The sequence below is a fragment of the Vicugna pacos genome, chromosome 2, assembly GCF_048564905.1.
Source record: "Vicugna pacos chromosome 2, VicPac4, whole genome shotgun sequence".
NCBI lineage: Eukaryota > Metazoa > Chordata > Mammalia > Artiodactyla > Camelidae > Vicugna > Vicugna pacos.
Genome location: NC_132988.1, coordinates 33988432 through 34016057, shown reverse-complemented (window position 1 = coordinate 34016057; position 27626 = coordinate 33988432). Strand labels below are relative to the sequence as shown.

Genomic DNA, 27626 nt, shown 5'->3' with positions numbered 1-27626 from the left:
GGAGACAAGCTTATTTGGGAGGCAATGGTGAGAAGTGAAATAGCAAACAGGAAGTTAAGTACCATCAGAGGAAATGTGATGTGATAACGCATGCTAAGCTTTGGGGTACTTTGTTATATAGAAATGGTTAAGTGGAACAGAATTTGGTATCAGAAGTGAGAAGAACTGAGGGAATGCCTACCTGCCTGAAGAAGTCTAAGAATTAAGTGGTTAAGTAGTTTACATCCGCAATGCCCAGTTATATCTGTGATGGGAAGTTTCTCTGCTAGTCTGAAAACACCTGAAAGTGTGTATGAGTGTGTGTGTGTAGTTATATAGTACTTATGACCAACTCCAGAGTGAATTGTTACATAGATGACTGATCTTCCTCATTCCTTGCCATACAGAAGATGAGGGTCTAGATTCTTGCTACTCCTAGCAGGGTCTGAGGACCAACAACATTGGTGCTACTTGGGAGTTTGTTAGAAAAGCAGATTCTCAGGCCCTGCTCCAGATTCTGAATCAGAATCTACATTTAACAAGACCCCAAGAGATTCCAGCACACATTAAAGTTGGAGGAACATGGGTCTAAGCTTTACTGCTTCTGTTACTATGGCTACCACTAAACGCCAAAGGAGAGCATCCCCCTTTTGTCCCATGTGTGAACAATTTATATACATTGCTGCATATAATTTTATTCTCAGAATAACAATGCAACACAGATATTATCTTCTCTGTTATATACACAAGGAAGCCAAGGCTTAGGGACCTCAAAGAAGCTGCTTGCCTAAAGCGGCACAGCTAGTGAGCGCCGGCCACAGGAATGGAACCGAGGCCTGTCTGCTTCCAGAGCACAGACACAGTGAAGCCTAAGGGTTCAAATGTGGTATATTTGGAAGGCGCTCCCAGGAGACAACCTGTAGGGGAGTGGGGAAGTGAGACAGAAGTGGGGAGGAGAGATGAGGGGTTCATTACTGAGCCACTTACTATGCTGGACAACTGGAACTTCATCCCTGGGAACTCTGGGAAATGATTTAGAACAAAATCTTGGGGTTATTCCACCTGGATGACGAGGGAGTTGTGTAGAGGGCTGCTTCTGGGGGTGCCAATTCCTTGGTATTTTCAGGCAACTGAATATGTAAGCTAAGAGGGCACAGGTGGTGACAGAAATCTCTTAGGGAAAGAAATGCTGGTGCTGGCAGTCAGAATGAGGGTAGGAGGATGTGGGTGGGGTACCCCCAGTACCTGCTGCACTGTGCTCGCCTGTATCTTAGACAGATTTCTCAGAAATGCATCTTCCTGTTCATTTTTATTTATCGGACCCATTACTGTTATAAAATTAAGGGAAATATACCTCAAGTCCTTATTCTTAGAGTACTGGCGTTGTTTTTCAGACCTTAAAAGAAAATCTGAATAGTGTAAAAGATCACATCAAGTCATTTTACCTTAACAATAAAGATGTTTTCATCCCACTGTGTTCCCTGGCAGCACTCACCTATATACACATACCTTCTTAAGTTCTCTCTTTTAACCGTGATGTATCATTACCACTTTCTCTTCGGCTACCTAGTCTTTAAAAGGTAATGATGCACGACTCCGAAACATCCCATTGTGCGGCTGCCACAATGCATGGAACAAGTCCCCTATTGCTGTGCATTTAGGCCAAGAAACGCATCTTAAGTGGCACAAATACAGGAAGAGAGAACTTTTCCAGCATATGAGTACAGCTCAGTTTAGTTGACGGTGACTGTGGTCCTTTCACTGACTGTATTTCATTCAGGAAATATGTATTGAGTAACTTCTACATGCCCAGCTCTGTGTTGGGCCTAGCGGTAGGATCCAGAGATACAGACAGCCTTTGTCCTCCGGAGACAAGCTGGATTGTGAAGCAGTCGGTGAGAAGTGAAGTAGCAAACAGGAAGTTAAATACCAGTAGGAGAAATTTACAGGTAAATACTGGTAAATACCAGTGATGTGCTAATGGGGGCTAAACCTAGGCTATGTTTGAACGAGCTTAGAAGTTTACGTTATACCACGGGTCACTGAGTTTGATCTTGTTATCTTTTAATTCGGTAACGCATGGGCAGAAACTCTATATTGGTTCTCATGAGACTAATGAATGGAAAGGGTCCTGGACCCCTGAATGCATATTCAACAAGCACATATTTATTGGGAATGAGCGAGGAAGGTGTGAAACTATTCGTGACCTGGTCACACAGATTGCTGAGAGCTCTAGGACTCCCCACAGATTTGTTTTCACATATTGCTGGGGTTTGAGCCCAGGGCCATCAGACTCCAGAGCCCTGCCCTGGACTCCTATGTTATGCTACCTGCTAAGAAAAATGAGGATAGACTACTAGTGGATGCTTCCTACAGGATCTGAGAAGGGGTAAAGAGGTTCTTAGAGTTTAATGCCCATTACTACTCTACGTATCAAAAAGTAGGGGAGGAAGGTATAGGTCTGGTGATAGAGCACATGCTTAGTATGCATGAGGTCCTGGGTTCAATCCCCAGTACCTCCTCCAAGAATAAATAAATAAACCTAATTACCTCCACCCACCAAAAAAAAGAAAAAAATTAAAAATTGATGTTAGCTGATCTAAGCAGAAAAAAAGATCCTGAATGGCTCATAGACTTTCCAGGAAGATTCTAGGCTCAGAGGCCATGTATCCAGGAACAATGCCCCAAATCATACACTGAAATGAACCCAATGAACACACTTCTGTGCTGCTAACCACACCGTCGACCCCACTAATATGGGTCTTGTTATTTAGCCCTTGCTTTGGCTGCTTCTGGAATGAGGATTCAGCCACACAGGGTCCACATGCACTCTGCACGCTACCTGCTTCTTCCTGACACGCCACTGGATGGTGATTCCAAGTCTGGGGCAGGTGATTCCAGTTGACAGAGGCTATGACAGGTGCTAGTCAGGGAGGCTGGGAAAGCACATACCTAGCACTTTTAACTTCTGTGAGGAGCAGAGCCATCAGGTGCTGGGGGACCCAAGAATGACACATTCCACAGCTGCCCTTTGGTTCTTTTTTGATTCCTTCATATCATTCTCCTGTCTCTCTTCTGGTAAGCAGAATCTATCCACGCTTCACGGTTCAGCTTTTATCCCACTCCCTCTGTGAAATTTTCTGGGACCCCTCTAGGTTTTGGTTTTATTCCTCTTTTGAACCTCAACATTAGTTCCAGCCAACATGAGTTGTGAAAACATAATATTTACAAGTTGACTTCATATCATTAGACCTGAACCTCATTGTCCCAAAGAACTGTTGTGTCTAGAATCATATTTGGGGGCTTTTTTGAATGGTTGGTAGAGAAATAGCTTGTTTGTGCTGTCGACTGAAATAAATGCACAGCCTAAAAGTTAAAAGAATTATGTTTTATTTGGTAGGAGGACTCGAGCCGGGATGACAGCCCCTCAGATTGCTCTGAGGGACTGCTCTGAAGAAGTAGGGGAGGAGCTGGCATATATAGGAGCTTTACAATGAAGACCAGGTAGTTGGAACAATAAGCGATTGCTTGTTAGCTAAAGAAAACCAGGCATCTTAAGTTACAGAATTTAGTGCTTTTCTGTGTATGGGAGGAAGCAAACATCTGGGCTCATTGTATTCATTCCTTTGACAAGCACCTAGCTATCTAGGGTCAGTATCCTGTCCTTTCTTATTCTGAGTCCGCTCAGGGTGCCCCACTGTGAGTGGCTGTGGAGGCTGGGCTGCAGGCCTGTCCTCACTTGGGGTGGCGGCAGCCGCTGATGACTTGGTTTCAGCATTGTTTACTGACATGGTTGCAGTATTTTCATTCACATTGCAGTATTTTCGTTCACAGTCACAGTGCTAATAGCTTCCTCTCCTTCCCCCCAGCCTGCTCCCCTTGTTCTGTCTTTGGTCTTTACCTAATGGTCAACACCATTTGGTGTTGTTGCTAATATTTTGTGTTATTTTCTTGACACCTTAACTAGATGAAATTCCCACTGCGGGTAACAATGATATTTAGTAGCTCTTCTATGATGTCCATAATATGGTATAAACAGGACATGCTTATTGGTTGGTTGAGAATAAATATGCCTGAAAAATGCAATATTGTATTGCATATATGGGTACTTTTATCCAGTTAGGTATTCACTCGATGTCAGAATACCTCATTTGTAGAAACAGTAATTAAACTTCCTCCTCTTCCTGTAAAACTTTCCCTTTAAGTAGGGATTGACAATGGAATATTTTATAACAGGACTGAAGATTCTCTTAGAAACATCAAGTCCGTGGCCCTCATAGAAAGAATCCCCTTGGTGTGTCTACCCACAAAAGTTGACTGCATAATCCTTTAATATGCTTTCCAACAGACTGATTTCAATGGGAATGAGGAGCAAGTTTTCAGTACTGAATAGTTTACCTGTTAGACTTTTCTTGGTAGAGATATATACCGCCTCTAATAATTGATTTTTATGACAGAAATTATTTGAAAGACTAATACCTGATTGCTCAGCAAAAATGTGCATAATGTGTATTTTCTATTATGATTTTCTTTCAAAGGAAAAAAGTCCTTAAGTGATAAATCTTTGTTTTTATTGTGATTTGGAAGATGTGTGTATCCCTTAGATCAAATCTCTTTGTATGCTGCACTTAAATAATTTCCAAGTAGAAATGTAGATTCACCCATTACAAACCTCTCCATTACATTATTCTAAGCATCTTGTTGACTCATCTGAAGAGGTAATGGTATAAAGCTGCATCATTTGTAAATTTGAAGGTCATAAGCCCTTTTCAAAAGAACTGTTTTTCTCTATATGAGATTTCAACTCATTTAAAAATAGTTATTAAACACTTTGGGGGAAAATATTTGCCATTTGCATATCTGATAAAAGGCTAATATCCAGACTATAAAAAGAACTCTCAAAACTCAATAAAAAGGAAACTGACCCTCCCAAAATGAACTATATTTCAGTCAACATTTCACCAGAGATGTGTGGATATCAAATAAACACATTAAAAGATGTTCATCATTACTAGTCTCTAGGGGAATGCAAATTAAAACCACTGTGAGATGTCACTACACACCTATTAAGATGGTGAAAACAAAAAGAAACTGACAATATCAAGTGTTGGTGAGGATGTGGAGAAACTGGAATTCATATATAGCTGGTGAGACTGTGAAATGAAAGAGCCACTCTGACAAATAGCCAGGCAGTTTCTTATAAAGCAAAGACGACACTTACCATATGACCCAGCAATCCTATTTCTAATTATTTATCCAAAAGAAATAAAAACTGTGTTCATACAAAAACCTTCCTGTGAATGCTTGTAGCTGCTGTATTTACAATTGCCCCAAACTAGAAACAACCCAGTGTCCTCAGCTGGTGAATGGGTTAAAAAAAACAAAACAAACAAACAAACAAAAACTGTGGTGTATTCATAAGTGGAATACTCCTTGGCAATAAAAGGGAATGAACGGTCACAGAAATAACTTGGAAGAATCTCAAATGCATTATGCTCAGTGAGAGAAGCGACACTCAAAAGGCTGCAAACTGTATGATTTCGCTTATGGACGTGTGGAGCTTGTATACAGAAACAAAATGGTGGTCTCGGGCTGGGAATGAGAGGAGGGGCTGACTACACTCGGAACAGGAGAGTTTGGGGGGCAGCAGAACTGCTTGGTACCTTGATTTTGGTAGTCACGTGACTGCATGCATTTGTCTGGAATCCCAGAACAATACGCTAAAACGAGTGAAGTTTACATGTGTAAGTTATACCTAAATTCAAAACTAAAAAATTACTTAAGTTCACCCTAGGACTGAGATAACTACTAAGTACTGCGAATGAAGACGTAAGATCAGAAGAAGTAAATTGAAAGGATGCAGCTACGTATAAGACAAGTTAGACCATGATTTTTTAAATTGAGGTGTAACAGAGTGCTAGGGTAGCATACAGAAGACTGCAGTAAGCGCTAACTGTGTCTCTGTGTGCGCGTGCTCCTGTGTGAGGATGGGAGGTTTGTAAGCCGGGCGGGACTCACGGAGGAAGCGACAGCTGATGAGTGGGAAACAAAAGTTCCCGGATAAGATTAGTTGGGTGAGGGAGAAGGAGCAGGTACAGCCAAATCACAGTGACTAATGTAAACAGAGTAAAAGAGGAGTGAGCCAAAAAATGTAGGAGAAAGGCAAGTGTGAGTTTTTAATAAAGAAACCAGTTAAATTTTGTTTATCCAAAGGAGAAGAAAAGCAAACATTATTGGAAACGTGCAAGCTGGGGTTTTTTTGTTAGCTGCAGCTGCTAACCATACAGGCTTCCTGGCAGAGAGCAGGTTATCCATCCTGTGACTATGAGGACACACCCTCAGTGAGCCCCCAGGCGAAGAGATAATAATAGTATGCGCGCCTGGCAGCCTCCACTCTGGAAGAGTTTATGAGGAGGAAGTCCGCAATTACATATTTCTGGGCAAACACTAACCAAGATTGAAACCCAGATTTGAAGAAAAATAACAGGCTGGAATCTTCAGACATATTCTGTAGCTGTTCTGTGGATTGAAAACAGTAGTCAGACACTGCTGACGCTTAAAGCCAAAGGAACTGGGAAGATAGTACCTATAACTTGGTAAGAAACCTTTATCCCACCTGCCCACAGCATGCGTTGTGTAACACATAGAGCATTGTCCACATCTAAATGGCGAGAAACTCTTTACATTCATCACAACAAAGCCAAAGCCACAACATAGGAGCTATTGTTCACCTCCTAGCGATGACCGAATCTATTTATCCATGTGGTTTAAGAGCTCACCGCCGAGCATTGAGAGGCCTCCTCTTGGCAACATCCCCAAGAGCATCTCAATCACTGTTACCACCATCGGAACAATTTGGGTCCCGCCCTGTGGTTTTGTAATTTCCATTTTTGAAACTCCTTAGACTGAGCCATGATGTGCCCAGTCTAGGTTGGGCATACTTAAAATGAAACTGTGAAGCTAAAATTAACTTGACATCAAGATGGTGCATGTTCATTTTCCTCATATTTATAGCTGACCACAGTCATTATACAGAAGGCATCTAGTCTTTACCGTGCACTCTAGGGAACAGGAGGGGCAGTGACAGTAACCAAAAAAAGAACTAAAAGCTTTTCCAAAAGCAGATGGTCATAACTACTGCCTCATGGTGCTTGCATCTTAGTGAGGTCAGCCGTGGCGGGGAGGACTTTTCATTACATGGTGTTTACTCTTTGGTTCTTCTGCAATTAATCAAGACTGATAGGACCTTTTCTTAAAGTTTTGCTTGGGAGTCCAGAATTCAACTTACATCACCACAAAGGAAGCGAATGGAACAAAACTTCCTCTTCAGAGTTTCTTCAACTTATCTCCTGACCTATCTAAGAGGTGAAGGTAAATTAACCCAATGTGATGTAGAGCAAAGCATTTTTGATTAGAGACAGAAGATCTGAATTTTAGTTCAGTTTCTATCTGTGGCCAGTTGTGTGGTTTGGGCCTCAATTTCATCTGATAAATTCCAAGGGTTGAACAAAGATTCTTCCAGTTCAGAATTCTATTTCCTAACTCTCCTGAGGGAGAGGAAAAAAAGCTAATGTTTGTCATTCTTATTGGATGTCAACTGCAGAGGAAGGAAGAAAACCTTCCATTCACCCTATAAAATCAATATTTACATGTTTTTCAATTCCAGAATATTATATGGAAAATTCCTACATCTCAGGGATAAGATTTCTTGTGACACAATGTGCATGATCCTTGACCTTGTCTAGCATTTGACTCTGTAATTCTAAGCAGTATGTTTTGGCTTTTTTGGGTTATTCTGGTTTCGCTATCTGCTCCCGTTCATTTGACTGGCACATGTTAGTTAAGGCAGAGGTGCAGGCCTCTTTGATCATAGGCTGTACTGTATATCCTATCCTTTGATTTTACTAGTTCAGTTTTTAAAATAACAGCCTTCAGGTATGCATAATGGGTTATGTCCAGCATCCCATCTAAAATGAGAGTAAAAGTTTACTTACAATCCCTGCTGTTTACTTCCAATACATCCTAAGAATCTTTTACCATTGTCTTTCCCTGAATATTCTATATATTGTTACTAAGGAAGAAAAATCTAAGGCAACATACATCCCTGTTCTTGTGTGAATAATCCCAGATATGGAGAAGAGGCAAATACGGAGATCGGGGCCTCAGACACGAGGAGGCTGGAGATGGGACTAATGGGTTTACAAGAAGACACCAAATTCTAAACAACATTTTTATGTTGTTATACATAAAAACACCTTGTGACAATTACCACTTATCTAATGACTCCTAAGGGATTTTTAAGGTCAAGTGTAGTGGTACTTTTTCTGTTAAAGAGCCAGATAGTAAATATCTTAATGCCTTGTGGGCCATGGGATTTCTGTCCCAACTCCTCATCTCAGCCTTGGTAGCATGAAAGCAACCATAAATGATACGTGACTGAATGGGTGTGCTGTGTTCTGATAAAACGGTATTTACACAGGCAGGCAGTGGGCTAGATTTGGAGTCATAGTTTTCTGAACCCTGGTCTAAATTTTGGGGATCATTTACATCATTATCATCATCAATAACAAACATTTATTGCACATCTACTATGCAATTTATGGTAGAGTTGGGGCCTGTGTTGAAGTTAAGAAGAGAAGGAAGCTTGAGCATCTGTGGCCCGAAACTCAGTATCAACTCACCCATTGGAAAGAGACCAGTTTTTAAAAGAGAAAACTAATAACATATAGCAATGAAGATCAGAACAGATTCTCTGACTCTGCAGGTGCACCTTTATTTGTAGCTAAAATTGAAAAAAAAGTCTACAGGGATTGGTATTTTAAAAATTACTATGTACATTTTCTTTCTGTATTACTCTGTGTCCCCTAGAATTGTGAAATTAAAATCAAACTCCTGGTCACTTTTGGGTATTCAAGTATTCTTTTGGAGACATCCAGTTGGTCCTGTAGAATGTTTTAGTGATTTCGAGATGTCAAGTGACAAACATGTTCTAAGCTAAGCCATGACTCTTTCTGACGGCTTATGTGTGTTGAAAGGGCAAATGTTTGTGAAAACAAGGGTATATATGTTAACCTTTTTTCTTTAGCATCCCAGGGTTGACCCAACCCAAGAGAAGGTAAGACTCATTTTATCAGATCCATTTTCCCTGTTTCCACTTTCAAGCTCGAACATCCAGTTTTCCCTGGTGATGACAGATGAAATAAAAGTCTCATTGTTTTAGGCAATTCAGGAGATGGGTGGACCTGTAGTCCTAGTATAACTGCTTATTTTTATCTTTGTTTTTGGCTCCAATTGTCCTTCATAATAGAAGTCTAAACAAAACTGTGGCTCACGAATACGATTATTTTAGACATTTTAGCCGCTGCTGAGGCTCTAATTTTAGGAGTAATAGACCCTACGCATAAGATTCTAGGGGTGCTGAAAGAACCTATTGTGTAATACAGTCTGTTTTCTTTAGTGTTTGCAAACTCACTGTTTCAGCTTTGGATATCTTGAAATTTGTGTATTTTATATGATAGAGGGGTACTTTGGGCCATTAACATCTCATCGCAAATTTGCTTGTATCACAGCATACAGGGCTAGAATCCTAAGAGAAAGAAGCCCCGGACAGATACTTTTAAAAAGGAGATTGGTGATTTGTTCTCTCTTTTACTATGTCATTTCCTTACTCCAGTTCAGTAACACCAAAATTAGAATCCTTTTCTGGAATCTGCAGTAAATTCAACATATGATCTCTGGAACATGCTGATCAATTAAAAATAAATCAATCATAAACTTTTTTTTCAGATTTTGTATTTAGCACGCATAATCTTGATGCTGAACAAACTCCCGTAATGAGAATAGCTGACTTTATTTCACCCACTGGATAAAAACTCTTTTCTGTTGGTCAGTCAGAATATATCAAGAAGTAGAAATGATTGAAAAGGTTATATACATTTTGTTTGACCTCTCGATGTATTGCATTTAACAACAGAACAATTTTATAGTCAGAGACCATGTCAGTAGTTTCTAGGTCTGATTCACTATTTTTTTTTTTCTCAGTTCTTAAGCTTTTCTGTACTGAGAAAATTGGTGTGACAACTGAGAGGAAGAAATTGAGATTGTTTTAATGGAAAACCTTGGGACATGTGTAAATTGATACGTTCTCGGGGGAGAATTAATACCCTCGACGAAGAGTCTTTGCAGACCACATTAGCTTCCCCTAGAAGTCAAGAGAATGCCCTCTAGTCAACACTGAGAAAGCTCCACCAGGCAGAAGGGTGATTCTCCAGAAGGAAAGAGCCCGAGAATGTGCTTCATGCCAATTCTACAAGAGAGTCCATTACAGATTCTGGGTGAGAGACTCTGGGAGGTATCACCAAGTCTGTAGGAAGCATTTTTTTTTCTTTTTAATTTCAGAAAATCTTTAGAACAGAGTGATATGGGTAAAGATTCTTAAAGAAAACGATTCACAGATACTTTTCTGTTGTCAAGGAGGGCTCTCCTTGGAGCCAAGGTGGGAAACTGCCAATATACTGTGAACATCATTAGGAAATGCAGGCAGAGCAAAGTGGTTTTGTAGCAACTGTGTTGAGAATTCTGGGAATGTTTGGCCTCAGCAGGAAAGAGCCGCTGGATGAATTAGTGATGTCTGCTATAGGTGCGTGAGGAGGAAGTAAGTGTGCATATGATAAATCTGCTTAAGGTACATTCTTGTGGCAAGTTTTTTGATCTTGTAGAAGAAGAAAAAAACTTAAGTTTAATGAATGGGGCCTGTGAATTAAACTGACAGCAGACAGGTTAACAGGAGAAAAGATCCATTTTTCATGCACAAGGGAGCTTCACAGAAAAGAGGTGAAAACCCAAAGATGTGGTTAGGCTTGGGAGACTCAGTGTCATTTAACAAAGGGCAATTAATTGTGGAGAAGTAATAAGGCAAAGGAAAAGGGATTAGGGCTTCTAGGGGTGGTAAACTGTAAGAAGGTAAGTATATGGGGAAATTAACAGAAGATATTTTAGTAAGTTTTGTCATGCAGACGCAGGTTTGCTATCTCCAGTGATAGAAGCCCCCTGGTAACTGAGTCATTCTCCTCTTCCTGGTCTGCGGGGTGTGAGGAAGGAAGGAGGACACTTTCACAAAGGCAAGTTTGTGCTCTGCTTTTAGGAAGTAAAGGGGAGGGCAGAGTTCCTTCTTGTCTGTTGTTTCTTAATTGTGTTCAGCTCAAAATAATCCTTTTGCCAAGGTGGGAGATTGTGGGGTGGCAAATTCTGATCCTCTTGAGTCTAATTTTTTAATCTGAAATAAAGATGTTTCCTTAAGAACTATTTTGAGAATGGGATGAGACGATGTCTCTGAAAATATTTTGAGAGCTGTAAAGCATTCTACAAATATAAGTGTTTATTCCTATATTTTAGGTTGCATTTTTCCCCTCAAATGAAATCTCAGTTTCTTATAAATTCACAATGAAATTGATCCAACTGAAGAAAATGGAATGGAGATAAGAAAAAAGTCCTTATATATCTTTCCAAAAATGCACCCATTCTTGTACTGTCAATAAACAGCCAAGGAAGACAGGAATGGAACTCATTTTCTGCAAACATCCCTTGAGTCCTTTACTTCCCATCTGAATTGAATTCTAAAAAAAGAGACCCTGATAGATTCCTGCCTTCAGGTATAATTACCTCAAAATTGACTGACATTTAAAGCACACACGACACTTTTTTGCTTTAATTAGAGAAAATTGGTGGAATTTATTTGATTGGTTGTTTTGGGGATGGTTGGAGGCTGAGAATTTACTTAGCATTTCATTTCCTGCTGATGCTAAGACTTAGCCCCTATCAGAGAGTTCTGTACTTGGGATAAAATCACTTCAGAAATGTAGCCCAATGATTGTTTCTACCATGAAGTAATCAGCCCAGTCAGTAAGAGATGCTCTGAGGAAAAAAAAAAAAAAATGCCATTGACAATAGTGAAAACCAAAAATCCACAGAAATTTTATTTAAACAATCTTGAAGGTAGTCTTGATTTAAGAATGTAAAAATTCTTTTGCTTTGCTATGACATGTTTTGACATTGATAATATGAACACCAAAAAGAAATGCAATACGAAAGAAGTGTTCTAGACCAACTCCAAAAAGTATGAATAAAAACATTCATTCATCTGAGTGTCTCTTAGGATTGCTTTAAGTTTCTCCATATTTGTGGCTATTTCTTCTTTTTCTAATTTTGTTAACTGTCTTTTTTTCTGGGTTAGGCCAGCTAATAGTTTGTTATTTTCTTAGTTATTTCAAGGAATCAGTTCTTGGATTTATTTATCACAAATACTCTTATTTTTTGGTATTGTAATATTGGCCAATTTAACTTTTCTGATTCATTTTTTTCTTCCTTTTTACACTTCCTTTATTTAATTTTTTGGTTCTTTTTCTAATGTGTTGACATGAACGTTTAATTTATTTTTATTCTTTTGTATTTAACAACGTGTTTGCGTTTATGAATTAAGCTATAAGGATTTTGGGTTGTTAGATATTTTTTAATATGTGATGTATCTCATTATTATTCTGTAGATATTTTGAAATTTTAGTTTTGTTATTTTCTTTGACCCAGGTGTTGATTCAAAGTCAAGTTCTTCCTTTTCATGAGATTAGTTTTCTGTTTCCTGTCCTCCTCTTCTTTTTCTCCTCTTCCTCCTCTTTATTTATGGTTTAATATCGCTGGAGGTCAGAGTCAGCTAATGTGTTCTGTGCTATTTCTAGTTTTCTTTTTGGTTTGATTTACAGTCAGAATTTTATAAATGTCCCATAAATTTTTGTGAGGCAGGTGTACTTTAAAAAAAAATTAGGATAGCAAGTTCTACATATCTATTATGTTCATCAATTATGTAATTGACATCCAACATTCTTGATTATTTTTTGTCTAATTGATCTTCTGTGGACTCAGATTGTGATTTAAAGTTCCCTAATCTTATATTTTAGTCTCTTCTTCTTTGCATTTCTTGTGGTTTACGTATTATGAATTTAATGTAATTATTTTGTGCATCGCAACTGTTATAATCTCATTGTAGACTTTATTCTTTGTTGTAAAGTTTCCTCTTTGTTTTACTTAATGTGCTTGCTTGAATTTAATCTTACCTAATATTAATACTCTGACCAATATTTATGATTGTATTACAAATGTAATAATTATGAATCAGATGAACAAAGAAAACTATAGCTCCTTTGTTTTTTACATCTGAGCTAATTTTCCTCATAAGCCATTTATCCTGCTAGTAAAAGAAGACAGCAGGGACTTTGCTAATTAATGATATCCCAGTCTTCTTGGGTTACTCATGCTCTTTTGGGTAAATGCTCAGGTTTTTTGGGTGCCTCTCTCCTCTCCCTGCATCTCCGTGAGGTGGCATTTTGGTGTAAGAGGCTATATTACATAAGGTGGCAGGATCTGTCACCATTCTCTGGATCTTTATCAGTCTCTGTTGCAAAGTCCTGTTTAGGTGTGCTGGCCTTGTGTTGAGAAATATTCACATTTTGTGGCCTCTATTTTTTTTTTTTAATTTAATGGAGGTACTGGGGATTGAACCCAGGACCCCATGGATGCAAAGCCAATGCTCTACCACTGCACTGTTGGCCTCTACTTTTCCTAATGCTGCATCTCTGTTGTTCCATCAGCCTGTCTGTCTCTTCTTAGCCCCCTCCCAGGTTACACAGGAACTTCTGAGTCTTTGCAAGCTATACCCAGACTTCAAGGAGCTACCACCATCCCAGGTTTGTGGGCCCAGTTCACCAACCTCCCACCAAATCGATCCATCTTGCCAGTTTTCCCACGTCATGTTGACCTGGCACTCAGCAGTGAGGAAGGGTTTCCTAGAGGCCTGCAGCCTTCTGTAGGTCATGGCAGGGGAAGAGGCTCTCGCCTTGATGTTTACAGCATCTCTTGTACTTACTAGAATGCTTTTGTAGCCTTATCCCTTTTTATGTTCATTTTAGAATTTTTGACTTCTCTGAGTTGCTTTGTGTTTTAAGCCAGAGATAAATCCAAGGCACAGTTAAAAAAAAGTACAGTGTAATCTGAACATCTTTTTCCTTTAATAGGTATATTTTACCTCAGTGACCTATATTGTTGAACCATCAGCACATCCTGTTGATTTTATCTTCAGAACCTATCCTAACTCCATCTCTGTTCTGTCTCCACCACTACCATCCTAATATAAGCTACCTTCTTTTTTTGTTTGTTTTGTTTGGGTCTGGAGCAAGAGCCTCCAGATTTATCTTCCTGATTCTAATCTACATAGCAGCCAGAGTGATTATTTAAAAATGTGAATGAGATCATGTGAGTCTGCAAGACTCAACAAAGACATCTCTTCAGCCTTGAAATGAAATTCAGATTCTCTCCGGATTCTACATGGGCCCTCTTCTCTAGCCAGCGCCCACCTCTGTAGCATCATGTCCTACTCTTTCTTCCTTGCTGACTGCCTGCCAGCCAAATCCACTGACATTCTTCTGCTCTGGAACTAGACAAGCTCCTTCCTGCCTGAGGCTCTAGGGGTAGTTTTCCGTGTCTCTTCCTCAGTGACTTCTTAAGTCTGGCTCCTTCCTGGTCTTGCTGTCAGTTGTCACATCCTTTGAGTGTCCTCTGACCGTCCAGTCCAAGTAGTCTTCCAACAGCATTTTACCACGCTCCCCTTTTTGCATTCTTCACAGCATATTTACTCCTTGATTACTCTTAATGGATATATTTCTTTATCGGTCTCAAGCAGTGAGATGTAAGCTGCATGAGAGTAGGAACATGCCTGTCAATTGTCATCAAAAATAATAACAAAATAATACAGCGTCTACTATGATTCTTCAGTCTGGTCCTGTTCTGAGCCCTTTCCATGGATTAGGTCTTTTTTTAATTTTAATTTTTTAAATTGTGTTATGGTCAGTTACAGTGTGTCAATTTTTGGTGTACAGCATAATGTTTCAGTCATACATATACATACATGTATTCATTTTCATATTCTTTTTCATTATAGGTTACTACAAGATATATCGAATATAGTTCTCTGTGCTCTACAGAAGAAATTTGTTGTTTACCTATTTTATATATAGTAGTTAATATTTGCAAATCTTGAACTCCCAATTTATCCCTTCCTACCACCACTCCCCCCTCCTCTGTAACCATAAGTTTGTTTACTCTGTCTGCGAGTCTGTTTCTGTTTTGTTGATAAGTTCATTAGTGTCTTCTTTTTTTGTTTTGTTTTTTTTTAAGATTCCGAAACATGTGAATGATATCATGGTATTTTTCTTTCTCTTTCTGGCTTACTTCACTTAGAATGCAGCTCTCTGAGTCCATCCTCCATGGATTAGGTCTTTAATCATCATTACAATGTCGTGAGGGTGGTACTATTGTTATCCTCATTTTACAGTTGGAGGAAAGGCAGAGAATTTCAGTGACTTATCCAAGGTCACATGGCTATTAAATGAGAAAGCCAGGATTTGAATCTAGGCAAAGACACTACCCTGCTGTGTACTAGTCATAGGAGTTAAAGATCCGAATCAAGTAGAGACAGTCCTCTTGAAAACTCAATAGTTGGAAAGAGAGGCAAGTGAAAGAAAAATCACAACAAAGCCTAAGTTTTATATTCCACGCATCAAAGGGGAGTTACAAAGCGTATGACTGGGGCATCATATTTATGTTAAAAATTTTTTTGTGAAAATACATCAGAGAAGTCTGAAATACATTCATTGCCTACTTGTTGGCCATCTACATTTGTTTATGTAAGTATCTGGCATCGTTGCTGTAGAAACGTGGAGGTAGCAAGATGAAACATATTCTAATATAAAACATACTGAGAAGCAGAAATCTGTAAGACTGGACTCTTTTTCTGAAATGATCTTCATATTGGTTTCCTAGTCCTTTACCCGGGCTGAGAGAGAGATGTTTTTAAAGATGAAAGGTGATTTTAGGGGACTGGAAGAAGGTGAACCCATCCATTAGGAGAAAACCATTATCTGTCTGCTTTGAAGAAATTATTTTGAAATAATGAGACATAATTAATGTCAGTGTTTAGGATTATGTGAAAGTTTGCCAAGATGCCCTGTACAATTCTAATGGCCAGAAATGACAGTTTGATCACAGGTATACCAAGTAGCCATCTCATGCTTCACTGCATTTGGCAGTAAAATGAGATGAACTGTAGGCATCAAATAATAAATTAAACCACGATTACCACGAATGATGGCCAGCCCTCATTCAGTGCTGGGAGCTGGTCTAAGGGCCTTGCAGTCTATTTAATCCTCACCGCAAACCTGGTGAGGTAGGTATCATTACTATCCCTGATTTACTGATCAGGAAGTTGAGGCCCAGAGAGGTTAAGCCATTTCCCTAATATCACACAGCTACACAGTGTGAATCTGAACTCAAACATAGGGTTGTGTCAATAAAACAAGCAAATAAGAATCACCATGGAGTGGCTGCTATTTGCCTGGTGCAGTGCTAGGCACTTCCATGTGTTTAGCTCTGTGGAGGAAGTCTTGTGCTCAGATGACAGGTAAAGAAACAGAGACTCAGATAGGACTAGGGAATTCTCCCAAGGTTATGTAAAACCATGCTTGTCTGACTCCAAAGTCTATCCCAAGTAGTAATTCATTGAACTCTTTAAAGCAGAAGGTAGAGTACTGTTTCCCTCTCTGTAATTGCCTTCACCACCCCCTTCTTCTCTTCTGGTACTTTTCTCTCATTCTTTGTGCTTTTGTGGAACACAGCTCAACAATGTGCTTAATATACAAACTGCTAACATTTTCTGAGCCCAGACTGGGTGCTGGCTTTGTGCTAAAACATCAGTTTCCATTAATTACCTCATTTAATCCTCCCAGCAACCAAACATCACAGGTGCTCTTATCAGCACCATTTATATACATGAGGCAGCTGGAGGTGAGAGAGATGCTCTTGGCAGCTGAGTCTGGTGATACAATTTTCCTGCGAGAAAATGACACATTTTAAAGCCTCATTGCTTACCTTCCCCTGCAATGGGAATAAACAAGCCAGATTCAGAATTCCTTTTGTTTTTGAACATTAAAAAACATGCAATCCTATTTAAAGTTGTTTTTTGTTTGTTTGTTTGTTTTTGTTTTTTGGAAGCAGGGTGGTTTGAACTTGTCTTGTTTGTGGCAGATTTCTTGAAAAGTTCTATTGGGCTAATCTGGTTGATTCTGGCCGCTTCCTCTTCCCCTCGGCTCTCTGTGGCTCTCTGTTCTGTTCTTGGGACGGCCACCATTGGCTTGTGTCTCCTGAAGGAAGAAGTGCAGTGGGGGCAGGGTGTCAGGGCTCTGGGAACCTCATTTGCATACTCCTTGTTACAAAGGCGGACCACATCCTGGTTAAGACAATGTGCTGTCTGATAAACAGACTGCATCCCCCAGTGTCTGCCTGGAGCCCTGCCAGCATGTGGTCCGCCTTTGTCACAAGGTGCTGTTTATTCTGCCTGGAAGTCCAAGGACAGGACAAACCAGCTAAATGAACCTTTTATTCCTCCCATTCTCTGGCAGGAATTCCTTAGGTCACAAACATTTATTAATATTAGATTAAGGGAGAGGCATCAGAACTCTCCAAAGAAGCTTCCCTCATACTGTGGAAAACCTATAAAAAGGTTTTTATCTTCCTTGTGAGCTATGAATTCTTTGGGGATGCGGGAATCTTGGGGAACTTGGAAAATATAGCGTAAGGGCATTATAAAGATCAAGGTTTGCCAAGATTTTATGTTGATAAATATTTATTTCCACATCTGTTTTCTATGTGTTCCCTTTCTTTCTTCCGTCTCCCTCCCAACCCAACAACACACAGACAAAAGGAAGTGGAGGCGTAAACAATTAACTGGTGACTGTAGGACTTACTGTTTAAGAATCTGGGTAATTAAGTCCTAATTTCTCCATTCTACCTACAATTTGGTAAATTAAAAAAAAAAGATTTTGAGATGCAGTCTCATTTATGTCAATTAAGAAATCTCTCTGTGCTACCCTTTTACTGATGTTTTTCTGTTTAACGCCCCTCAAAACAGTTCAGTATTTCCTGCTCTGGTTAAAGCATTTTCAGATCTCTATGTGGTGTGTATTTTAAGATGTATTTTAACCACCAATGTCACTGGTGACTGTAATCATTGAAAGGAAAGGACTCTGTGATACTCTAGCTGCTTTAGTGTCTTTTAATCAATACTTCCTATAAACAGACTTTGTCCTGAGGGACTGGAATCTGCCGCTATTTCTTTCTGCATTTACAGTGACTGCACACGTATCACAGCCTCTTATCTGTAGCTAATCCCGCGTGTGTAGCGAAGACTTTCAGTAAGGGATTGACTGGAGTCCTCCTGGAGGTATTGGTGGAAGATGGTGCCAGTGATGATGCTACAGAACAGTCTGAAAAAGGAGCCAGTCCGCATTTTGAAGGATTACCCACATTTCTGATGAGGCCTCTGAAGAACAACAATATGATAGAGATTGATTATTTTGTGGTTTAGAAGTGAAATCCTTGCACATGGTGAATTCTGCGGTTGACTGTGAAGATGAAAATTAGACCTCTATAGAAGACCTTGTGAAGAATAGCCTATCGGGGAGACAGTTATCTGAGCAATGTCAGCTTTTCTAGATTAGGAAGGATCTCTAAACTTTAGTGAATGGTTTTTCCTTTATTTTTTTATTTTTGTTTTTACATGATACCAGTTCTCAAGATTCAGAGTCAGCTGCAACTGGGAGTTTACCAAGGATGGTGAGCTGATTTCTACTTCAAAGAGGCAGTTGGAAAAAGAGCAGCCTTGATAAAGGGGGGCTGTGATGGCCCCATGAAGTTTTGAGTGAACATGCTTTCCTGCTGATTAGCTGTGTGGCTCTGGGCAAGTTTCTTAACCTGTCTGAGCCTCAGTTTCCTCAACTGTAAAATAGAGATCATAATGCCTACTTTGTGGTATTTGGTTGTGAGTATTTGATGTTTATAGTGTAAAGATGTCTGGCAAAGCAGTGAGCCCTCAGTAAATACCATCTGTTTCCACTCCTATCTCACTCCCTTGTTCTCTTCCTTATTTTACACTTGCTTAATAGTACTTGAAGTTGGGCATGACGCTTTACTTCTCTGAACCTCATTTCTAAAATGAGGAGGTAATGTCTCTAGGTTCCTCCGGGTTCTGAACTTGTAGAGTCTCATGAAGTATGAAAGGAAATATTTGTAGTCAACCACCAGGAGTGTTAATCGACAAAGGCATGGTTTTTGAAGGCTCAGACGCGCCACTGTCAGACGGTGCTCTGATAGTGCCTCCTCGGTGCTGTTGAGTATTGAATCTTCATGTTGTATTTCCCAGAATCCTGGTTGGAATAGTTGCAGATTCAGGCTGTGGGATGGTGAGCTCTCTGTTGGTGGAATGGGTGCATATTCTACAGTCCTTCTCCAGTTTCTGGTTTTGCTCTGGGAGACCTTTATCATCCCGGAGCTCAAGAGATCCCTGAAGGCAAGACATTGGTTTTTCAGTCTTGTAATCCTGGTGATCAACAGGCTGCCCAGAAGGTAGGAGGTGTTCAGTCAGAGTTGTGAATGAATCAATCAAGTTGACATCATTTACTGACCATCTCCCCAGGCCAGAGGCTGTGCTAGAACATTACTTGTATTTATTGTGATACAATTCAAGTACAAATCAGGCAGCAGTTTTCTTCATGTACTTTGGAAAAGTAGATGTAAGAAGGCTGTCCCCTGCCAGATTTCTTCCCTCTGCTTCTCCAGCCTTCTGCTGACCTGTATCCTCAGCCCCACGGTACTTTGATGACGTATCACATCGTAACCTGGTATTTGAAAGGACTATAGGCATTTAGAATGCAGGTGCCTCATGGCCTTCGCTGTCTGCACGACAGTGTGATCTCCTCCACAAAATGATTTGTGTTCTGCTGGAGCTGGAGCTGGAGCTCAGCCGCTCTTGCAGGATCCTGTGTTTGATGTTCCTGGTTGCCCCCAGAAGCGCCAGTTATCTCTTGATTATCCAAGAGATGGGGTTATCACCTGGCTCCCAGCCTCGTGGGGACTGGCCTGCTCCTTAGCATCTCTGCCAGAGGGCGGGAGAGGGAAAGCAAAAAAAGCTGAAACTCAAACCAGTGTATTTTGCTGCTTGGATACAGTTCTGGTAAACGGCTGGACCAGAGGAGAAGAAGACTGAAGTGGTCCAATTCGCACAGCTATCTGCCCATTTCCCAAAGGTTCTGCTGGCTAGCGGGTTTGAGGCGAGGAAGTGGCTCAGGTGTGGTTTCAGGGCTGGATGTTGCCTCTCTCATCAGAAAAGATGGGATCAAATCTATAGGTCATTCCTATGTTTGAAAAAGTGGTTGACCAGACTTCTATGTATGATTCTTGCTGGAACACCCCGGGTAGGGCCTGTGTGCCAATTGTGTGGCGGTGTAAGGTAGAGGGTGGCAGGAGGGGTGGCTGTGGTTGTTTTCATCTCAAGTTCCTTGACATTTGGGGCATGAGACAGAAGTATATAGTTTTGGTCTGGCGTTCTACGACTATCCAGCTGGGTTATTTTTTCTTTCCTCCTTTTTTATGGGGTAGTTTACGGTTTAGGTTTTCTTTTTTAACCACAGAACCTAATTTAATTGTGGTATTTAAAAAATTATTATTTTGTATATGTGCCCAGAGCTTTTGGGGTTATTGGTAAACTTGAAAAGATACCACAGTGCATATAAACATATATAATTTAAGAACCAGTCATGACTGAGGCTTATTACATCCTTTGGAAAATTCTTACTTGGGAGCAATTCTAATTAACAAGAAATTTTCTGGTTTCCTTCTTGCATGCTTTATTAATAATAATGCTATTAGTCAGATAGAATCTTTTTTTTCCCTCCTAGGAATAATCTTTTCCTATTCCCTTTTTCAATAGCCAATTCTATTGCAATTGCCTTTAATAAAAAGTGTGGTGTATTTGTGATGACAAACAGCTAACCTGATCAAGATAAGAACAGTTGGATTCTTAAAAAGGAGAAATTTTTCAGATTTTTTCGAAAATAATAAACTCAGTGAAAATGAGTTCCTGTAGGGAAACTTCATTAAAGTGCAATTGGTTTATTCAAAAAAAATCTTAAAAGTTAAAGGATATGCTCTTCCCCCGGGTAACTAAATTTCCTGGGTGGTGGTGGTGTTTAAATAAAGAGATTGGATAACTCACTTGGCTCTTCAAAACTATTTTATTTTTCCTGTCATTTGAATTCCAGGTTAAGACAGTTGAATTCTTTTAAGTAAGGAGGAGACTAATGTCTGAGTGAAACACTGATAAAATGTACTGCATATTTCTGACTGTGCTTGGGACCACGGTGACCAAGAGTGGTGAGGCTGTGAGTTTCTGGTATTCGGAGGCAGTGGTAACTTGATTCTTCATTCTTGAAAGTGTCAGGATCTAGTGAAGAAGAGGCTGTTGTGTAGGAAAGGTGTGATCGCAGCTCAGTTCTAAGATGTAAGACGCACACAGTGAGCCTCTGAGTGCATCCACCACAGCTGATGGTGGCCCTTTTTAACTTCAGGCATGGGAATTTATTTGAGGTAATTATTTATTTTATTTTTTCTGGCATGGAAATTTGTGTTATAAAATAATATTTATTAGCAAAATCAGTTGCTCGATGTCAACTGAGGGTTTAAAAATGAATTAAGCTTGTAATATTTCTTGGAGCTATTTTGTGCTGTAGCCCTAAACACTGAGAACTTAAGCCTTTAAGAAGGTTCTACTTGATACAACGAAGCAGCATCCAGTGCTAGTGTCAGCATCATTTCTAGAAATCCTTTTAAAACATCTATAGCAACTATTTATTGATGTTATTATAAGAAATGATAAAATGCATAGGAAAACACTATTTACAATGGATATTTGCTTAATATTCAGTACATATAAACCTGAACTCAATCTTCAGCACATGAGCTGTAGTATCTGCCAGGATGGGTGTGTGTCTCCCATTGGAAGACTGTCTTTCCCAGGCATCACTTCCTTGGAAATAGGCTTTGTTTGTGATCACACGGCTGTTGGATTAGACATGAGTCACATTTGATATGCTGTGACCACCATCCTTCTAAAGGGTTCTCTGCCCAGCTTCAGGTGTATCAGTGTTGGGAAAGGAAGTGGTAGTAACAAGTTATCATAAATACAGGAGAGAGATCGTTTGTCTCAATGAATAGCTGAAGGAAGCTGCAGGACTTCTAGTCTCTTCTCCTAGATCCTCATTCTGCTCGTGATGGTTAATACTTGTGGAAGATCTTCTTAGCTAGGGAAAGGCTTAATGACGTTTCATACTTCTTAATTCAGTTCTTTCTATGTCACCAAGGAGCCACTTTCCTGTGTTGTCTAAACTTTGTAATTTTTAAAGTAGAGATACTAAAATATGTTGAGAAAATGAGTAGACGTTTGCAAAGTAGTTGAGCTAATTCAAGATTTAGAAAACCATGCTGTGGGTTCTCAGGGAATATTAAACAGCATTGGCTATGTACCTCCATCTAGTTAGGAATGCTGATGGAAGAAACTCAGATTTATTGGTTGTCTGCTATGAACCAGACACCTTGCAAGGTCCTTATATGTCCTAGCATATTTAATCCCTTGCGGTGGTATTACTAGCTCTATTTTAAAGATGAAGTAACTGAGATTTTTAAAGGTTTAACCAAATTTCCTAAGGTCACACAGGTAGTAAGTGGCCAGCCAATCTTTCATGAAAACTCATGTCTACAGTCTGTTTCTTTAGAATTCCTAGGTCTTTGCTGCTAGACAGAAAGATAGTCTTTGGCAAATCTACAGTATTAGATATTTAAGCAAATTCCCCATGAGTGCAATTATAAAGCAGCATTCTACGTGACACAGATATTATATACGTACTCATTACCATCAGCCTCTCCTCTATCAAGCAGCCAGCCTGGTCCTGGGAGTCTTCCTTCATGAAATGTATTAGATTGATCTTCTGTTGATTGCAAAAGCTAAAATGCTATTCAGGCTCTGAAAACAGCATTTGAATAGTTAACTGGTCCCTGTTGATGCTGGTCCTTGTTGAGAAGTATGACTAAATTAATATACTGAACCACCATTTCCGTTGTCATCCAGTGTCTGCCAGTTTCCTGCAGGCAAGTCAGAACGTGGAAGGATTTATCTAGTCTGTCTCTAAACTACTTTTTAAAGAATCCCCTACCACCTCTCCTATACCTGGACTTGGATCCGGTGTTGCCAGATGGTCTCCCCACGTCTCTAACTGTGCTCCTGACTGTTCACTGCTTAATAAGCATGACCCCTCCGAGTCCAGTTAAGGTCGAAGTACCGCTATTAGCCCCGAGGTCAAGACATCGTTTCCACTTAGGTGACCTCTTGTTAAACCAGTTGTTTGGCCATAGCTACTTACTGCCAGGTATAAGGAAGAGAACAGGGTTGGATATGACCCTTTTACTTACTGTCTGTGTGACCTTTGGCAGGTCACTTCATAATACGACTTAGTCTCCTTGAATATAACGTGGGTTATGGTATGGAACTGTCCCCATTTGACCTACCAAGGGTGGGCTTCTTTTCTTCTTTGCAGCTCAGTTCCTGAAGTTGTAAAATAGAGATAAGAAGTATAACTGATAGAATTGGTGTCACCATTAACTGTGACTGATTAGGATGAGTTAGGTTATGTTGCTGGATAATCAAACCCAAATCTCACTGTATTAACACCACAACGTTCTTGCCCACACACCATATCCTTCTCAGCCTGGTAGGAACTCTGCTCTGCGATGCTCCTATTCAGGGACCCTGGTTGCCAGAGCCTTCACTAGCTGGGATAATAATAACGCAGTCACTGTGGCGGGAGGGAGAGGATGGAGTGAACTGTGTGCCGGTTCTTGAAGCTGCTGCTTGGCAGTGGTGCACATCACTCCCCCTCACGTTTCATCAGCCAAAGCAAGTCTCATGCCACAGCTTACCTCAAAGGGGCAGAGAAGAGTGATCCCCCAAGTGCTCAGAAGCACGAGGCCCGGAATCGTCAGGGAGTGGCCCTGACGATGGTCACAGTTTGTGTCATTGGGCCATTTTCTTGTGGTACATTTCAAGCTTTATGAGTCCTACAACGTAGGCTCCTTGGAGTGAGAATGAAGGCTGGATCCCCTGCCCTCCTGGCCCCACGGTGATCAGCATAGATCTTCAGGACACGTTTTACTGAATGGATGATTGGAGGACTCCTCTGAATGGCTTTTCCTCTGATGCTAGGTTCTAAGTCCCAGGATTTACTTTAGTTTTCAGAAGAGTCTCAGGAAGAATTTACAAAATGCAAAACCAACATGAGGTCTTCGAAAGGCCTTACCAACTCCTGCCATCTTTTCCTCTTGAGCCCATGTGGAAATGTCCACTGTGGGCTTGGTGGCGTTAAGGGAAGTGCTCCTTTATAGCTTCAGTTTCCTTCTCTAAAGGCCCATAGACAAAGGCCAGTGTTAATTACCCACTAGTCTTAAGCAGCAGTACGTTTCATAGATCAGGAAGAGGTGAGTCTATCATGTCAGGACTCAGGCATACTCAGCTTTGAGAACGTACCCGAAGGCAACTTATCTGCACCTGCGGGAAGGGCTGGAGAAGCTCCTTGGTGCTGAGCAATGAAATTTTCAATTGAAGATCACCTGTTGAATAGTCTGAAATCGTATTACCAACCTTTTATTTGCTCTTTCTTTTCTAATTATGTAAGACATTTGTATTTGTTATGGAAAAGTTAGCAAATACAAATGGACAAAAAGGAAAAAAAAACTCCATAAAAGGGACAATTAACCAAAAGAAAAACATCTTATTTCTCATCTTGAGTTAATATCTTTTAAACAAAACACCATATACTCTTTCATTGCTGTAGTGAATGTTTCTTACAACACTGATCAATTAACATACTGTGTTATAGTTTCTGTCACTACACTGTAAATTTACAGACAGTAAATTTACATCATAAGCTTGGCCTGATGTTTTCAAAGAAATTCCTTTTTATTAAACAAATTTTAAACAATACATAACAACTGTCTTTCTCTGACTTAGAATTACAAATCCCAGATGCAAGCATGGCTTTTTAAAAGTCACAAAAACAATCTTTAAGTAAACAAAATGTAAGTGGGTCCCAAGGAAGCAGTTCCATGAGTCTCTGGCTTGATGTGCACCAGGGATGAGAGAGGTATTAGGACAAATCGAGACGTTCTGTAAGAAATGGGCAAAGGGGAGTCTCCTCTCTTGTTGGGGCCCTCAACAGGGTGCCGGGGTTGGAAAGTGAGTAACTTTCCTGCTGTCTGAGCTATTCGAGGAGCCTGAGAAATGGGAGTCCGTGTTCCAGGCATCCATGGCTTTCGGTGCATTTGGTCAGGGACCAGAAGCTGTAAGTCAGAGAGCTGGCTGGTGGCAGGGAGAAGGAGGTGCCTGCGGGCTTTCCCTCTGATCTGACCCCCCGATGCTCTCCTCCACTTGACCACCCTTGAGTGAGAACGTCAGTGGGTAAATGGTGTGATCTCTTTGGGGGACTGACTCAATCTGGAGACGCTCTGCTCTCTCAGGGCCTCTTTCCTCCCATAGGCAAGTGGGGACTATTTACCGGCTTCCGTGTCTCTGTGGATGTCTTAGAGAGGATATGGTTGTGGGCTGGGCTCGGGGTACCCAGTCTCACTAAATAGATAGCACAACTTGAGACTGAGCAAATGAACACAGAAATGGTATATGACAAGGAATGACAGTCCCAACCGAGGGACCTGGGTAAGATGACAACCAGTCTTTGTTTAATGCATTACAAGATAGTGTCATTATTACTCTTGTTATTAACTCCATCTTACAGACGAGGACATGAGGCAAGCAGAGTTGAAGAGTCTTGCCCCAAATTACATGAAAATGATGTTGAAGTTTCCTTGGAGCTCAAGAGCACATGGTGACTGATCTGCATTTTCTTTCCTGTAAATGCAAATAATGCTATTTCCTGCCTTTCTCTCCTCCAAGCCTTCTGTTTTCACCTCCACACCCTTCGTCTCCCCATGGTCTTGTGAATATGCCCTGAATGTTAGTATCTGGGCTCCTTTGCTCATATCTTCTCCCTTCCCAGTCTCACTCCTCTTTACCTGCTTAAATTCTATGTTTTTCTCAGCCTCCCTGGGTCCATCCAGCCCACAGAGATCTCTGGTACCGAAAAAACTGCTCTGGTATTAGCTGTAGCCCTTCCTGAGGGCTTACCGAGTGCCTGGTGGTGGAGGTTATCTTTGTATAGGTTTATGTGTTAAACCTGTCTACACTGTAAATTCCTACAAGGCAGAAAGAACAACCTTGCGTATAGCAAGCTTCAATGAACACTGGAGCTTTATCTCACACTTTATAATGTACTTTTCCTCCTGTATAAATATACGTAGGGTACTGTAGATTCCATAACCTCTGGGAGGAATGGTCATATGATTAACATCATTACTCATATTGACATAGTCCATGCGGAAAGCAATCAGGGGAGACGCTACATTGAGAATCTGAGGCTTGGGAAATATTTATCCTAGCTTCACGTTATTTAGTATTTCTTAAATAACTGAGAAGGATTTATGGATTTAATGGCATTTAACCAAGCTTAAAACTCCTGTGCACTTTATTTTGTGCCATGAGCTTAAGCATCAGAAAATCGAAATCACGGGCCAGAAAACCGAGCAACGCATACTGTTCGATTTCCTCGAAGTCGGGCCTCTCCCCTGGAGTCGAGCTCCTGTTGAATGCGAATTCTCCGTCCATTTCATCAAAGCCTTCTCCAATCCTTTTTCAGAGTCAAAAATAAAGATCTGAATAAAACCCAACACCCTTAGCACAAAAGGAAAATAAGGCCCAGTGACTTTAAGGCACATGCATTCTGCATATGTTTCCTCCAAGGATGCAGGGTCTCGGGTCTTAGAGGACTTAAGCCTGAAGTTTGCAACTTTGATAATAAAGGCTGTTTTGTGTTGCAACAGCATCTGATGTTTAAAGATTAATCTACCCCTAAATCCATCCCGAGGAGAGCCCAGATGTGGCAAATAGAGATGATTCAACCAACTTGATGGGGAAGGATTGGAATTTTGCCTCAAATTGTACCCTTCGGAGACCAGAATCTCCAGTTTGGCAACAACACTGATAAAAATAAGGGAATAATTTCTAAATCTCCATTTCCCTTTGGTTTGTGAAGACAGTCGTAATAGTAATTAATTGCCTGCAAGCAGACGGTTAAAAGATGCTGTGAACGCTTGCGTTAATGGATGCTGGGCAGCGCGAGGTAGGAGCGGAGCCTGGAAATACAACACAGATAGAGGATATTTTTCTGAAGGATACAAAGCTGGTTTGGGGGCCTTCTTCCTTCAGAACATACCAGTTCACAGGATAATCATAATCGCTGCCATTTACATTTACATAGTGCTTTTACCACTTGCTTTCACAGATTTTTATTCCCACTTGATCAGAGGGTGTCTGCTTTGGGCTGAGTGCCTAGTCTTGAAGCAAATCATTTATTCTATGAGAATTTAAACAGGTCTTTTGGATGAAAAGTGCATTACATATTTATGAGCACTGATTTCAGGAATCACTTGCAAAGAACTATTGATGTTGCTTTAGATTAGAAATCGGAATGTAATCGCATTTGATTCATTCTTGGTTTTCTTTTCCAAAGGTTTCAAGTCATGTTTCTAAATCCCTCAGGGTCCATTTCCTC

The 27626-nt window shown here is 40.4% G+C and overlaps 1 long non-coding RNA gene across 4 annotated transcripts in view; it reads left to right on the top strand.

Annotated features, from left to right (window-relative positions):
* LOC116285827 (uncharacterized) overlaps positions 1–27626 on the top strand; it is a 193263-nt gene that overhangs the window by 53435 nt on the left and 112202 nt on the right. The window lies entirely within an intron of this gene.